The 17,179-nt window shown below is 42.1% G+C and overlaps 1 protein-coding gene across 2 annotated transcripts in view; it reads right to left on the reverse strand.

The window, feature by feature from the left end:
• FRK (fyn related Src family tyrosine kinase) overlaps positions 1–17,179 on the reverse strand; it is a 66,616-nt gene that overhangs the window by 26,558 nt on the left and 22,879 nt on the right. The gene's annotated exons all lie outside the window — the stretch shown is intronic.

A 17,179-nucleotide genomic window follows, 5' to 3' on the forward strand; every position in this document is an offset into this window, starting at 1 on the left:
ACTTGTGGGAGGGGGGAAGGGGAATTAATCAAGAACTGATGTGCAGTATTACACCCCATACAGCATTAATTGCCATTGACTTGAATCATAGGTAACATTGGATCGGGTGCGATGCAAAGCATCAGCGCTTGACACATTTTGGAGTAGGAGCTTAGAACATACTGCATCGCTGGCACTAGGCCAAAAACCTGAAAAATAATACATTGTGAGTATAGGAAAAATACCAGTGAACATAGTTAAAAAAAATTAAGAATCTACATACATGTGATTTATTTATTTATAAAATATTTTACCAGGAACTAATACATTGAGAGTTACCTCTCGTTTTCAAGTATGTCCTGGGCACAGAGTAAAACAAATAATACATGGTTACAAGTACAGTTACATAAATGAACAAGGTATACATTATATACAGAGACATTGCGTGCACAGTTAAAGAAAATATATATTATGAGCGTATGAAACAGTTACAGACCAGATTAAAGTGTGAGACAGCCTTAGATTTGAAAGAACTTAAGCTGGTGGTGGATGTGAGAGTCTCTGGTAGGTTGTTCCAGTTTTGGGGTGCACGGAAGGAGAAGGAGGAACGTCCGGACACTTTGTTGAGCCTTGGGACCATGAATAGTCTTTTGGAGTCTGATATCAGGTGATAGGTGCTGTATGTGGTAGGGGTGAGGAGCTTGTTCAGGTAGCTGGCCCATAAAGAATTTAAAAGCAAGACAGGAAAGGTGAACTTTGCGTCTAGACTCTAGTGTTGACCAATCTAGTTCTTTGAGCATTTCGCAGTGATGTGTGTTGTAGTTGCATTGGAGAAAAAAACGACAAATTGAACAGGGTGTCAAGTTTGCTAAGGTGGGTTTGAGGTGCCATGCCATATACTATGTCTCCATAGTCAATAATTGGCATTAGCATCTGCTGTGCTACACGTTTTCTGACCAGGAGACATAGGGAGGATTTGTTCCTGTAAAGTACCCCTAGTTTGGCATAGGTTATGGTTGTCAGGGTATCAATGTGCATTCCGAATGTTAAGTGGGAGTCAAACCATAAGCCCAGGTATTTAAAACTAGGGACAGGGGTTAGGGTGGTGTTAGCGTTGGTTCTAATATGGAGCTCAGTCGCTGGAAGCTTTAAGAATTTAGTCTTGGTCCTAAATACCATTGTTACAGTCTTGTCAGTGTTTAAAAACAGTTTGTTTAGGGAAATCCAGTTTTCGAGTCTCAAAAAGTCAGACTGAAGTATGTGTTGAAGGTCAGAGAGGCTATGGCTGTGTGCATATAGGATTGTGTCGTCTGCATACATGTGTATTGAGGCATCCTTACAAGCTGTGGGAAGATCATTAATGAACACTGAGAAGAGTAGGGGCCCCAGAACAGAGCCTTGCGGGACACCACAGGTGATATCCAGGGGGTTGGAGTTAGAGCCTGAGATGGACACATGTTGGGATCTTCCTGATAGGTAGGACTAAAAACATGTTTAAAGCATGCTTCCCTATTCCAGAGCTCTGGAGTTTGTTAAGCAGGATAGCATGATCAACTGTAACAAAAGCCTTTGCAAAATCTAGGAATACTGCACCACACAGTTGTCCCCGTTCCATTCCACACTGGATTTCATTGCAAACTTTTATCAGGGTAGTTACAGGTGGAGTATTTGGGACGAAAGCCAGATTGGAATTGGCTAGGGAAATTTGTCTTGGTGTAGTAGTCGTTTTATTGGGAGTGGACACATTTTTCCATGACTTTGGATAGAATTGGGAGAAGTGAGATTGGCCTGTAGTTTGAGACAGTGTTTTTGTCCCCACTTTTGAAGATTGGGACAACTCTGGCAGTTTTCCAGGTCTTAGGGATATGGCCTGCAGACAGGATAGAGTTGACTATGGAAGCAATTGGTTTGGCAATGGCTGGGGCACCAAGTCGTAGGAACCTAGATTGTAGCAAGTCAGGTCCGCATTGGCTGCTTAGTTTTAGTTTGAGGAGCGCTTGTATAAACTCCTCTTCAGATACTGGGCCAAATTGAAAATTGTTGGCAGTGTTGGGAGGGGGTGGGACTATAGGGGTGCTCCCAGGATGAGATTCAGGTTGGTGGTTTGGGCTGCGTTTCGCTAATAAGTTAGTGGCACACTCCACAAAGTAATCATTGAATGCATTTGCAATGTCAGTGGGGTTTGTCAGAGTAATATCCCCCTTAGTGATATTACTTGGTTGTTGATGGTTAGGAGGCTGGAATATATTGTTGATAACCTTCCAGAAGTTAGCTGGGTTTGATGTATTTTGGTGGAGATTGTCAGTGTAATATTGTGCTTTTGCGTGCCTTGTTTGCCTTGTGCACATTTTCCGCAGGCATCTGTAGTGATTGAAATCCTTGGTAGTGCCAGTTACTTTGTAGCTTTTCCTCAAGGTATCCCTGAGCTGGTAGAGTGCAATAAGGTCAGTTGTAACCCATGGAAGATGGCCCCCCCATACCCTTATTATGCGTAGTGGAGCATGGGTATCGCAGAGTTTTAAGAACTCGGATTGGAAATAGTCGAGCGCAGAATCAGGGTTGGGAATTAAATCGATTCTGTGCCATGGGCAGTTGGTAAGGTCATCCAGAAACTGTTGTGGGTTAAAGGTTTTTAAATGTTCTAGTGAGGAGAACTTTAGGGCTTGATTGGGGCGGTTTAATTTTCCTTACACAGTACACTATTGCATGGTCACTGAAAATGTCAGGAAGGATGCCAGAGGATTGGATTCTGCTGGGGTTTGAGGAGAGAATCCAGTCTAGCAAGGAATGGTTATGCGATTTCAGGTTTGTCCGTGTGGGTTGGGAAATGAGTTGTGATAGGTTAAGTGACTTGAGTTGTATCTGGATTTTATGGTTTTTAGGGTCAAGCCAGTTGAAGTTGAAACCCCCAATAACTAGCAGCTCACTCTTCTCATTCAGAGAGGAAATGGAGCCAAGAAACTGGGTGATATCAGCCAGGGATTATAGAGGGACTTTAGGGGGGCGGTAGATGCCAGCGAGCAAGATGGGCTTAGAAAAGGGGAGGCAGATTTTGCCAACTAGAATTTCAAAAGAGGGTGGGCATGGGGGGCAATTTATCAGTGTAAATTGTAATTTGTCTGCAATATAAAATAACACCCCTCCTCCTCTCTTGGACCTATCTCTACTAAAAATGGAGAATCCCTGAATGGCGATATTTGCATCAGGGGTTTTATGGGTTAGCCATGTTTCTGTAAGAACGATGGCTTTGGGTTTATGCATAAGGCACCTTGCCCTTAGTTCGTCCAGTTTGGGCAGCAGGCTCCGAATATTTATATGGGCGACAGATAGCCCTTTTTGGAATTTAAAGGTGGAATTCTCAGGGGCATGGGACAGATTTGAAATGGGAGGACCTGGGTTTGGTTCAATATCACCTGCTAAAGAGAGTAATGGTATGAGCAGAAATTTGGGTAGTTGTTTGCAACTCGTAAATTTGTGGTGTTTGCCATTAGAGTGAGCAGGGGTTGGTGTGCTGGTTTTTAGAGTTCTCCACCAACATTCCGTAGATAGTGAAAGGCTTTTGAGTAGTCCAGGGTGTATGGTGATGTTGGGTGTGGGCCAGGATGGAGGAGTTTGTAGTGTATAGAGGGAGTAACATCTCCATGAGGCCAGGAGAAAGAAAAAAGTTAAGATACATAGCAGGTTCATGATGCCAGCGGTAGGCAGTACTGCATGGAGCTGTTGTGAGTGTGTGCAGACTAAACAGCAGGGGTGTGCCTGTTCCTTGTCAAATGTTTTGCTGCATTGCAATGCTAGTCAGTTCTGGGTTTCAGTGGGCTGAGTTGGTGTGGGAGTAATTTTTGTGCAGTCAGTTTTGGGAGAGGCTGCAGTGAAATAAGTTTTAAAGGGATGTGGGGTTAAAATATGCAGGTTAACAAGAATGGGATCAAAGTGTGGTCATATAAGCTCACCGTTTGTTGCCTTGAGTAAGAGTTTGCAGAAAGGATGCAGTCCCCAGTCACCTCTAGTCAAACTATAGTCTAACTATATTGTCACTTAAAATGATCACTTTAAATGCATCACTCTTAAGATGTCAAGGCTACCTTGCCAATGCAAGGGGGATATGTGTTTTATACATCTAAAGCAGTCACGTTACCCTCCCCCCGCCCCAATAAATCAGCTTGTTCCCGTTGGTCAATTAACAGCACAGAGTTAAGAGGGGGAAAAAAAAAACACCTTTTGATATTCAAACATACCAAACTTATCACTGCTTAAGGCCACTGGGTAAATCTTTTAAACAGGACTTGCACATCAGGAACATACTTGCACATCAGGAACATGATACTGTATCCATGTCGTTACTCAAGTGACCTTTTATGTGGATTCACATACTGTAAGACGGCTATGATTTTATAAAGCAATAACTTTAGCCAAATCTAAATTTTTAACCTAATATAATGAATGTCTGGAAAGAGCAATTTAATGAATTACAACTTTTTGATAGCTTGTTTTTCGGTGCTGACTATACAAGACTACAAAGAGACATTTGAACTACTACTCTAAAAAAAAGAAAAATAAATAATGAGTATCTATCTCTAACAATTGTGTTATGATCCAAGTAAAGTCATTAAATGTAGGTATTAAAATACAGAAAGTATACAACAATATATTTATGCTCCAGAGTACATAACCTTAGAAGAATAATCAATATTCATATTTTTAGGGGTTTAACTTTTAAACTAATATTTTTTGCTGTCTCACATCCTAGCCAGGTCTCATTTAAATAAGAATCTTGACTAAGCTGTTTGGTAACAAGTCAGTTAATAAAGAGATATTAATATGTTATATTGACTATTTAACTATTACTGTGATAAGAGATGGGCAAATTTTTGGGGTGAATTTGGATCCAGAGCGGATCGGCCTGTTCCTTTGGGGTGCGCATTTCAGCGGATCAATCTTATAAAGGGCAATTCGCATTTTGCGGATTTTTTATTACCACCACCAGTAACACTCTTTGAATTCCGCAACCCACCAACGGATTCATGAATTAGCAGATTGGATTCTACAAATCCGTCCACGGGTGTATCCAAAGGTGATTTTGATGAATCCACGTGGATTAAAATTGACCAAATCCGTTTGCAGATTGTACACCGTGAAATAGATTTTTGGTTGAAAATGCAACAAAATCCGGGAAATGCATTTTGGTGAATTTGCCCATCTCTACCTGTGAACAATGGCAGAAAACAGCATGAAGCACACATTTGCACTCATCAAGTGCTTTGGTTGCCGCACTTATGTATTTCCTGCTGGCAGAGATGCCGTCATAACAAATAAACAAACAAAAAAAGAAGAAAGAAAAATCAAAACAAATACATTTTCCAGGGTGCCTCAAATAGACATGAGGAAGACATTCAAGATATGATCTTCCCTCAGGCTACCCTCAGATATATGGCTTGACCAATATCTAGAATAGCGTGCAAAGGTTTTTTTCTCCCTTCCTTTGCCACATGGCTACAGTCCTGTTTGAGAGAAAAATATTTGCATGTCCCTAGCGATAAGCAGGGAACCACCTACTGAATGCTTGGACTTTAGCACATACTTATTTGTATTATTACAATGAAAACAACCATAACATTTAACAATGTTTTTCTGTTTAAAAAAATTAAAATAAAAGTTACTTCCTCTTTCCAACATGAGCAAATTTCCATGTGTGGGCACAGATTTTAGGTCATTTGTTATGATTAATAAGATTTATTGGCCTGGAGTCAAAATTGTGATAAGGCAAACATGCTGTATTATAGACAAGGCATTATTTTTATGGGTTTAAGTCATCAACATTGTACCGCTAAAACAAACATTTTTTAATGGTTAAAATAAATATTGACACCAGCACGAAAATTATTCAATATCCCAAATGTAATAATTTTGGTGCTAGTCATAAAATCTTGATATTTATTAGAACCGGGCTAACATCTATACTGCAATTTTTGGTTAATACCTACTCCAGACTGGCGTTAGCCCCATCTTGTCCATGTACGGTATGCAATGGCCCTTATAATGGCAATTACATACATAGGCAAGATAAACTAAACCAACATGGAATAGGTGAAATCAACTCATTTCACTACATATTAACCCCCTATTTGCCAGTGTCAATGAGTCATGGGTTTCTAACGGGGGGAGATGCGACTGTCCTAGCCACTATAAAATACCAGGGACCTTGCAGAAGACCGGAAGTTTTTGAGGAGGCTGCAGTACATTTGGTGGCTGAGGATTAAAGGAGGTGGTAAGGAGTGGCTCAGTGAGTTGTGATACTGACTTTGTGAACAGGTGAGCCTGATTCAAACCCTGGTGCCAGCTCGTGATCTTGGGCAAGTCACTTGATCTCTCTGTGCCTACAGCTCCCTGGATAAGGGTGCTATATAAAATAAATAAAAGGGGGAAGAAGACAACTTCTACAAAGAAATACAGAAGATGATTATTCTATGAACAGAGGATCCCCCGTAAAGAGCCAAGGATGGCCATGGATTTCATATAGGCCAGGTATGTTTTGTGGTGGCAAGGGGACTTGAATTCTTGTTATAGAAAACATTTTTTTTTATGGTTGGGCACTGGCCATTTTGGGAGGGGGGGGAGAGAGATTAGTTCCAGGGGGCTATAGTCCTAAGAGGAGAGCAGTATCAATCCAGAATGGAGTGAGTTACCAAATTTGCTTACAGCTTTCCATTGACTATTTATGCTCTCATTAACAGAGCCTAGCTAGCCACAGTGACAATCAATGGGTTAATGTCAAACATTTTTTCCCCCCCAATAATTGTACGATTAATGAAAAAAAAAAATTTCAGTTACTATAAAATTCTATTTCACATTTGGCTAATAGGACGATTGACCATTACTCAATGGGTAGTTGTCCCAGGGAGGGTGGTTTAAGCCACCTTGGGAGGGTAGGGGTTAACCCCTTTTTTGCCTTAGCAGTTGGTAAAGCTTGGCATGGCAATGCTTTACTAGCCACTTTAGGTAGCCAAGGGGGGTAGGGAGTGAATATTGCCTTTCATTTGAAGGCTAGTATAGCGGTGCGCAAACTGAGGTACCGCGCTCCTCCCCAAGGCATTTAAATTAAATGCCGGGGATCGCGTGAGGCCTCTGCAACAGTAACACTTACTGGGATTCAGATGCGTCTCAATGGCAACGTGGGTCATGGGACGTGACACATGACGTCACGCGACCCCGGAGCGTCATTTGACGCAGGTAGGGGAAGGGGTGCGAGACTGGGGAAGGCCAGGCAGGGGGGCACAGCTTTAAAAGTGTGCGCTCCCCTGGCTAGTGTATGCTTGAAAAGTGTATTCTGCAATTACTTTCTGTTCATGTTGACAGAAGAGACTGGTTAAAAAGTGAAAATCTAACCATTTAGCCATATAATACAGTACTGAAAACGAACACACCTCGTTTTCTGAGCCTTAAATTTTAAATGCCAAAGAAATACATTCCATCTCAAAACAGTAAGACGGTCAAAAAGATGAGCACTGATACTGAAATTTAGCAGCATGTTTGTTGATGCTGCAATACAGTTAACTTTAATTTAAAATAAATAAACAAAATATAAATAGTACAGGTTTGAAGCAGGGGGTCTCTGGAACTGAACTCTTAATTTCAGACATAGGGACACCCTGCTTACAGAGATACAGACCTCTGTAGTGGTTCCGGTATTCCCCGCAAGCAGAGAAACTGTGATCCTTAATCTAATGGCGGCGTTTAAATGTGCCGCGTCACACGGGCCAATAGGAAGCCTTGACATCATTCGGTGTGGCTTCATGTTGGCCTGCGTGACCTGGACCTTTAAACGTTGCAGAGGTACTGGCACCCCCTAAGGAGGTAAGTATCTCTGCAACCAGGGGGTCTCTGGAACTGAAAATGGGATTCAGCTCCGGAGACCCCCTACTTCAATTCTGTAATGAAAAAAATAAAAATAAAACACACACACACACACACTATTTTTAAGTTGACCCATTTTGCTGCTTTAATGGTAGGTCCGGTACAGGAGATAGAACCAAGTTGTCTTAGAAATTCAGAATACCCAGCATGCACGAGTGCGCAAGCTATCATTGGAACAAAGCATTGATCTAGTTATATACAGCTAGTGTAGCTTTCTTTCTACCTGCACACCCTAAAACAAAGAATCCAGGAACATGTACGGTTAATAAAAAAGATGGATACCCTACACCCAGTCACACGACACTTCTCCACTTGCTCTATGGGAGGTATTCAGGGTTTCTCCTTCTCGGGTTTAGAGCATGTACCAGCAGCAAAAAGAGGGGGAGACAGACTTAACATCCTAAACAAACGAGAAATGTCTTGGATTTTTTGTATGAACAGTCTCCACCCGTACGGTATCAATGTGGAATGGGATTTGGCCCACTTCTTATAGACATGAGTGATATAAACTCATATTGGGTATGTCTCTGTTTGTCATTACTGAGTTTATACTGGGTGTGAATTTCCTCTTTTTTGATCTGCTTGATATAAAATTTCCTCTAGGAGGTGCTGTATATTATTACAAAACTTTCCTAAAAACCTCTTGCTGTTTAACTATTTTACTTTTCCTGTATGGTATCAGGTCTCCCTTAGAATCTGCTATATATCTGCTCTTGTGGTCAATATTTACTAAAAATAAAATTATTAATATACATGTACTGCTGTTATAAGGATTATATCTGACTTTGTCTTAGTACATCCACTTTGATTTATATTAGTGTTAGGACAAAAGTCCAAAAAGTTACAAATAATTGTTAAAATCTTCCCATATACTATGTCAAAGGGGGAGAAAAATAATGTACATCCACACCAGATGATCAACTACATAAATCCTGATAACTCTGTTACTATTATTATGATTATTATTTTATTTTTTATTTTTTCAACATAGGCGTCTGTTTTAGGAACTTATTTTTTTGTTATTTTTTTGTTATTGTTTTATGCGTATTTCTATCTTTGTCACGCATGTTTATATATCAAAAAAAATTCTAATTTTTTTTAAAAGAAAGATTCCTATTTTGGTCATGATTATACTGTTTTTTTTCTTTTCCTATTTTTCTTTTTTTAGGCTAAAAAATAGTGATATGGGTCTATGTTCAATGACCATATGTATGGGCACATTTATATTAGGTGTGGATCTGCAGTATAATTTCCCCTTTTTTTCATTGTTCTTTTCTTGTTTTTTTTCCTTTTGTGTACTGTATTATTCTTTCTTTATTAAGCATTGTGTGTTTGTGTCAGTTTGATGTGTTAGATTGGACAGGCTAATTTCTCCCTTTCTCCCTTCCTTTACTGTTTTTTTTAATCTTTGTTCTAGTATGCCATCATCTTGTGTCCACGTTAGGTAACTAATAAACAATTATGCATTTTGAGCATTAGTGCACACATGATTGATGGCATACATGATGGTTCCAGCTCTTTTAATTCATTCACTTCCTGCCTGTGGTGTGCGGGTGCATGGCACCTCCACTAAACAAACAGCTGTAGTTAAGGCGAAGATTGGAGGGAGGAGTTACATGCCTGCACATATGGGAGAGAGGCAATAAATAGCAATGTCCGGTCGCTAGAAGGGTACTCTTTGATAAAGTCCCCACCGGGGACGAAACGCGTCAGAGGATCCTCCTCATGTTTTTTAACCTGACTTGTATGCCGCAATAAAGTTTTTTTCTATAGCACTTTGCCTCCAGCCTATTGTAATTTGCAGTGCCCGTTCCACCACTTTTTTCTATCTTACCTTACCTTGGAACGAGAGGCACGCAGCGGAACAGGACCTATCCTTAAATCCCCAGCTGGAGAGGTGGATCGGAGTTCAATTATGAACCATGAGTACATATGCTCACATTCAGTGAGACAACGGGAGGTTTAAAAAGCCCGCCCAGAGGGGGACCGCCGGGTGGAGCGACATACTCACCGGGAACAGGTTAGACGGCTTCTCCATTCACTGCATGGACTATTGCACTTATTATTATCTATACGCTGGGATCCTATGTGATACTTATGGCTCAAAAGGATGTAACCCTGTATGTGTATCATTACTGTTATGCTTACATAAAGACAACACTGAAGATATAGAGCACCCAATTAGGGATTTTCCCTTAAAGTCTACCTGCACAGCACATACAAAGTCATAACACAGGAGAAAATATATTTATTATATAATAAGTAGTATGGTAAACAAGTTAACATTTCTATATGTACATTTATACACATGATTTTGAACCTAAAAAAAAAAATCATGCAAGTATGAAACATATAAATATAATCATTATTTATAATGCAAATTACAACAATCTATTTGAGGCTTAGATACAGATGTAGCAGGTCCCCTTCTTACCTCCGGGCTGCGTGAGATTGTGAGCAGGCAAGTGGGTCGCCGGTGCTCCGCTGAGGGCGTCGCCATTTTGTTAGTGCGCGCGCATGCGCAGATAGTATCTAGAGTTGCGGTGGCCATCTTTGTACACCTGGCGCATGTGCAGTATAATGCCAGTGACGGCCATTACACCCATAGATCCGCTGGTAACTACAAGTCCCAGCAGCCTCAGGGGCTGCAGATCACGTGAGCCAATAGGGCTGCTGCATTTAGAACAGTAATGACAGTGAAGAGGGAGGTAGATTTTCAGTAGCCCTGGGATTAGGCCAGCTTTCCCCTGCAGGACCCAGTTAGTCCGAGACTCACAATAGGCTCCTTCAGCTGTATAGGGAAGCCCATAGTTAGGGACCTTTTTCCCTGTGTTGTGCAATATCAGGGACACAGTGCCTACACCACGCGGTGACGTGTAACTTGTGGTCTGGGATCAGACCGCCTACGTTCAGAGACTATGGTGGGATGCTCCTGCTGGAGACCACCCCATGCAGCGGCGGAAGGCGTCCTTGGAGCAGATTGCCCGTTGACTGTTCAGCTGCGCCCGGGAAGGTATCCGCATAAGTGCACCAATATTCACGTGGGCAGCGCTGTCTCACACTTGGGGGTGGGAAAGGCCATTGGGGTTTGGACACTGGGACACTGGTGCCCCTGCACCCAAATACTGTGGGGATATACTGCGGGTTGGTATACATGTGTCTATTGCTGTTCCTATTGATGTCATTGTTTATTATCTCCCAGTAAATACTGTTCCCCATAATCTGTGTGTGTATTACTGGGCATATTGTCTTGGGAAGGGTTATCCTACTATGTGAGGATCCTTCTCGGGTGGAGGCGCTGTTTAGTAGATATACATACACCCGAAATTTTGAGTGGCACGTATCTGATCCCTAATAATATTACAAAAGAGGAACAGCCAAAAAAAGGTGTGTGTTTATTTCTGAAGATCTAATTATTCAAAGCGTATGTAACAGTGTTTCCCGCACCCTCTGGGAGATTCCCCTGTTACCACGTGTACGATACCGATTACTTGCCGATTCACAGGGTGCTGAGCTTTCCGATGTTGTCCTTGGGGAAGACAGGACAGGCTTCTGGGGTATATTACTGATCTTTATCACACATGGTACAGCGCATCCATCTGTTGCAGGCTCCAGGGATGTGGAGACAATCCCTGCAGGTGAATTTACTTCTATTCCCCAGATTGCACACCAGGCAGGAGTATATTTGAACACAGGAACACTTTACTTTCCACCAGCATACCTTATATTGCACAGCACAGTTCTTGGGCTTCACCCTCTTGATGGTCCCTGGACGCAAACTCAGGTGCTTTGGGCCTCCAACGCCGGTCCTATCTCTTCCAGGACTCCCTAATAGAGCCAAGGGAAGGTAATCACTCCTCACTCCCCCAAAGGGGAGGGGACAGTAGGTGCCACGATCCCTGCACACCTCTGCGTGACTACAGTCTCTCTCAGGGGAAGACACACACTCCCTAAATTTAGGTGTGCAGCTCCTTAAGTAGGGGGGGAGGAAGGTCTGAGGCCCTGATTGGGAAGAACACAGGTTTTAGCTCACCTCCTCCCTTGTCACTCACGGAAGCTGCTTCTGTGGGGAAAATCCCTGGATTGGTCCAGACACTGCCTGCACTGCTACCAGGGCTTGCATGTGAGGGAGGGCAGACTGGTAGCCAAACCAGGCATGGCTACAAGTACATCACATTCTATTGCTTTAAGATCACTTGCATATCTGTAATTTTGTTTCCAAGCACCAACACAAGTTTAAACACTTTTGTTTTTCGCTTGAAATAAAGTAGTTTACTATTGGGCTGCTACAAAGAGTTAAGAAAATATGACATTGGCAATTAAAAGAAAGATGACTAGTAAAGTCTCAATTTCTGAAGCGTCCAGAACTTCAAACCTCTAAAATCAATAATCAATTTATCAACAATATTGATTTTATTACAATTATTAGTTCTTTAACCAAATAGCTACATGAATCATTTGGCCTGGGCTTTTATTGATTATTTCAGTAGTGGTGTGTGAAAGTGTCCAAAGTGCGCACTCGCAAAAGTTTTCACGTTTTAATTTTGCGGTCTCACAATATAATTTGCAAAGTCAAATAAAAAACGAATAATCTTGTGAAATCCTTTTAAAGTCTTAGAATATGTATGTGAGGGTTAGGCTGAAATTTGACATACAGTAAGCAAAATGGCAGCATGCAAAATGTAGCTAAACCAGAAGTACGCAATTTAAGTACTGGCCTTAGGGCAAGATGTTTGGCTTTGGCCCCGCGCCATCAAGGGAGCGAGTGCTCCTCACTGTGTGTGTCTTACCTTCTCCAGAGCAGCCCTACAGCATCGCATTGTCATGGCGACCCGACGTCACGTTGCCATTACAGGGTCACAAGTCCAAAAACACATGTTTAAAGTCAGAGAGAAAAACACAGCAACCAACAGGATATCACGCGTGTCAGTGTGGCAAATACAGAAAACCATTTAAAAAAAAAAAGAAAAGGAGATTGTGAATAATACCAGTGGCCAGCAGGTCCCTTTACGAGGACCGAAACGTTGGTTTTTGATGTACCACTTTCACCAATACACTTTTTCTATACTACCCCTTTGTGTACTGTCTCTTGATTCCCGGATTTTAAACGGTATCGTATAACTGTAGTATCTTTATGGGACATGCACCAGTAAATTATTTTTCACTTATGGGAGTGCCAACTGCCCTGACACACACACGAAAATTCTAAAAAAAGAAAAAAAATAGAATAAAATTAATAATATTAATATGGCGATGAGGAAAAACTGGGTGAAAATGAAAAATTAAGAATATAAAATGTGGGGATTGGAAATAAAACAGATGAGAAAAATATTACCCCAAAGTACCCACATTACTTCTCCCCTGGGGGGCCTCGCTGACAATGCACCATCTTAGGCCCCGTGCAAAACTACATGAAATTGAAAAATCAAATGGTGTGACCTCTTGATACAGGTGTGGAACTGTCTTACTAGAAAAATAGTGGGCTGGGTGTACAACTAAAAGATGGAGATATGACATGTCGGATAGGGTTAGAAGAAGTCAGTAAAAATGTGGGCTACATCAGCGGTGATCTGTGATATTTGATGAAAATTATACGAATGTTTTGTTTTATTCCAACCCTTCTCTGTCAGAGGAGCCCCTGATACTGGGGAGAAGGTATTTATTGGTGGCAGTGAACCAGAGACTTGTATGCAGAAGCAACTTAGCAGGAAGCCGTTTCCACCTGAAAAACAAGAATCTCAAGTTTGTGTAACTGATGCATTGTGCCAATAAACTGCTTTCGGGTAAACGTTGGCTTGAGAATGCAGAACAGAAAAGGTTTTAAACTACCCGATTCCAATATCTCCTCGTTATTTTGACCTTAAACTAGAAGGGCAGGTTTTGAAGAGGCATCCATGTGAGAAGTTATTTATTTAACCTTACCCAAAGACAATGCTGTTTCTGTACATCACAAGCAAAGCTCTGTGTGTTGTTTCGATCTAAATTGTTTGCTGTTTACTCAGCTGAAACCCTTGATCATGTACAGCAACAAAAAAACAAACAGTGATTTGTTTCGTATACACACACAATGAAGATTTCTCTTCATTCAGGATCAAAATCAAGGTGAAAACAAACAAAACGGGTTTTAAGAACCATGCAACTTCTGTTCGGAGTTTTGATAGCACATTTAAGGTACATTGCCCAGCAAAGGAAGACCCCAGTGTTTGCTCAGAATACGAGTCAGAGTGCTTTACCAAAAGCCCCTGATACATTATTTTCCAGATGTAGCAAGACTCACTGTACCCGGTGCCAAGGTCAAAGAAACAGAAAAAAGTCAGCAGCACCAGGAACAGTGCCTGCCGACCACCGTGGATGGCAGTGGATTTAAGACAGATAGGGGTCTAGTAGCCCAAAAGTGTGACAAATCGCTTCTGAAATGCGCTTTAGAAGTGGATTGGCATACTTTGCTATTCAGGAAGCCCTTCTCGCATGTCCAATCCATGTCTAAACAGCCTTTTTAGAAGCGGTTTCACTCTGGCTGACAATCTGATCGGTTGATCAAAAAAGCCTCCAACTGAAATTTTTTGCCCACAACTGCAATTCTCATAGATCCGTTATGCAAAGCGCTTCCAAAAACCTCACTTTTTTTTTTTTACCATGACCTAAAATGGTGGCAAGGTTGGTATTGCAAGCAACATCCAGAGCCTGAAATATGGGTTTGGCGAAGAGAGCAAAACCCATAAATCAGACTGGAGATGGAGTTGGCACCACCGCAGGTCATTCTGCTTTAAAAGAAAGTACAAAGCAGCCGCCCTGGCTATAAAACCGTGCGGTTTGTCAACTTTTTTAGACAAGGTTTAGAAGAAGCGGTTTGCAATAGAGAATAGGGTTTTTAGCCAAACGTACAGTTTGGCAATGACAACTTCAGAGCTACTGTACCAGAATAGGCCCCTTAGTCTGGCTACATCTCGATGTGATATCAATAGCTGAAGATGTTGGAATGTATACCAAATCAGAATGAGACATTTTACATCCATTATTTTATGGGACAAAATAGATTTTGGCATCTTAATTTTTTCACGACTTATTTATTTTAGATTGTGTATTAATGTTTTGATTCACATCATTCACCTCCGCCGTCATGTGTCGATTTTTTCCTTTTATAGATAAACATGTAAATATAGAAATATATTTTTCACGAGTGTACTTCAGTTATTCAAGCTATAGCATGAAGTACAGGCATTGGACAACTTATGCAAAAGCGAGAAACGACAATACAGTGCAATACGTAAAGAAGCCGACATTACAGCACTTAAAAAAAAAAAAAATTTGAAGCAAGGGGTCTCCGGAGCTGAACCGAATTGATTTCAACTCTGGGAACCCCCCTGCTTTCAGAGATACTCAACCTCCATATGGTGTGCCGATATCTCTATTAGGAGCCTTCACTGGGTTCACAATATGGCGGTTTAATTAAAAGTCCAGCGTCACGTGGGCCTATAGGAAGCTGTGATGTAATTCCTTGCAAACTCCTATTGACCCACGTGACCGGGACATTGTAAATAGCATAGAGATACCAGCACCCCTTATGCAAGTATCTCGGGAAGGAGGGGGTTCCCGGAGCTGAAATCGAAGCGGTTCAGCTCTAGGGTGACCCCATGCTTAAATTTAAAAAAAAAAAAAAGGGTAAGAGCCGTGAGGACTGCTCCTTTAAGTGAAATAGCCAAATATAAAACAAAGGCCATCACCGCCACCACTACTCAAAATCCAGTCTCATTAAAATACTACACTACACTACATCATCATCAAGGATGTAACAATCCTGAGCACCTGGACACCCAGGCAACAAATAATTAATTTCTGGCACTTGTGCTGCGGCACAGTGCTTACGGACTATTCAGTCACTGCCGGAACCAGCAGCAGCTCAACCTATCAGGATGGGTTGCGCTGTGCCAGTCACAATGGTGTTGGATAGGTCAGTCAGCACAGCTCTTCTAAGTCCAGCAGGGGGGGGGGTGAGGCCGAGTGCAGGAGTGGAACCTACTATAATACTATTTTTCTCTCCTTATGGTTGTGACCCCATTCTTGAACAAATCTGGAAATAAGACTGACAGGACAGTCTGGAAAGAGCAGCATACATTGTTAATAAGGAGTTATTAAAATATAATGGTGTTCTCCTTTTTCTTTCATCTATACCAAGATGCACAACTCTAGTCTTCAAGGGCCACCAACAGGTCAAGTTTTAAGATTATCCCTACTTCAGCACAAGTGGCTCAATCATTGACCTGTTGTTGGCTCTTGAGGACTGGAGTTGGCCACTCCTGATATATACCTTTCACAATGTTATAAATGTAGCCCCTCTTCCCTCTGTACTAAGGTCTGGCTACGTGTATATGGGTGGTGCATACCTGCTGTCAACAGCAGGGCTTGAAACTCCCGCGATGGTATGGGGGGATGACAGGACCAGGTTATTGGGGTGAATGCCTCCGTCTCATTTAATGGTGAAAAGCATCCATCTCTGGTAAGCCCCAAGGATGAGGGGTGGAATCCTTCCAGAGAGCCCCCCACTCAGGGACGAGAGATTCCAGTCCCACACAGTCTTTCTTAAAAGTAGCAGCAGCTCTTTATTCACACAGCAAAGCAGAATAGCAGCAGGAACACAGGCAGGTACAGTTGGTCTCTCTCCTCCAAACTGCTCTCCTCCAGGATGGTCTCTTGGTTCCCTGCCACCATCCCAGGTCAAGGGCACCCAGGGTGGGGCTAGCTCTTCCCGCACCCCCTAAACAGGGTGATAGGAATTGGTCCACCTATCCACTGTCTCACTAGGCCCTACTCCCCAGGAACCTAGCTCTAACTACTCCCACACTGTGCTGACAGTACAGTCAGACACGCTAACAGAACTGAACAGACAGACTCACTAAATAGGCTGTGCACTGCCCTTTATGACTTTGGCAGGCCCCTCCCCTGTGTCGCTTGCCTTAGACACAGAGTCAGGTGGCCTACCTCCACCACACAGGGCAGGGCTTGAAGTGGGGGAAACCCATGATAACTACTGGCAGCCTGCCCTTACCAGGGCTTATACCATCAGGAGGAAAGACATATAGCCCAATTTCTTACCAGGGCTACATAAGATTAGGACTAGTGTTCACACTGGGACTAATACAGTTGTCTTACATATTTATATATTTTTGGACGCAAGTAGTGCCTTTAGCTGTTTTTATATTAGACAACTTCGAGTACAAAGGGGGCTTATTCAAAGTAATACACAGTAGCATGTAACTTCATCAGCTGTAATGTACCGTATGCAGTAGTT

The sequence above is a fragment of the Ascaphus truei genome, chromosome 4, assembly GCF_040206685.1.
Source record: "Ascaphus truei isolate aAscTru1 chromosome 4, aAscTru1.hap1, whole genome shotgun sequence".
Taxonomy (NCBI): domain Eukaryota; kingdom Metazoa; phylum Chordata; class Amphibia; order Anura; family Ascaphidae; genus Ascaphus; species Ascaphus truei.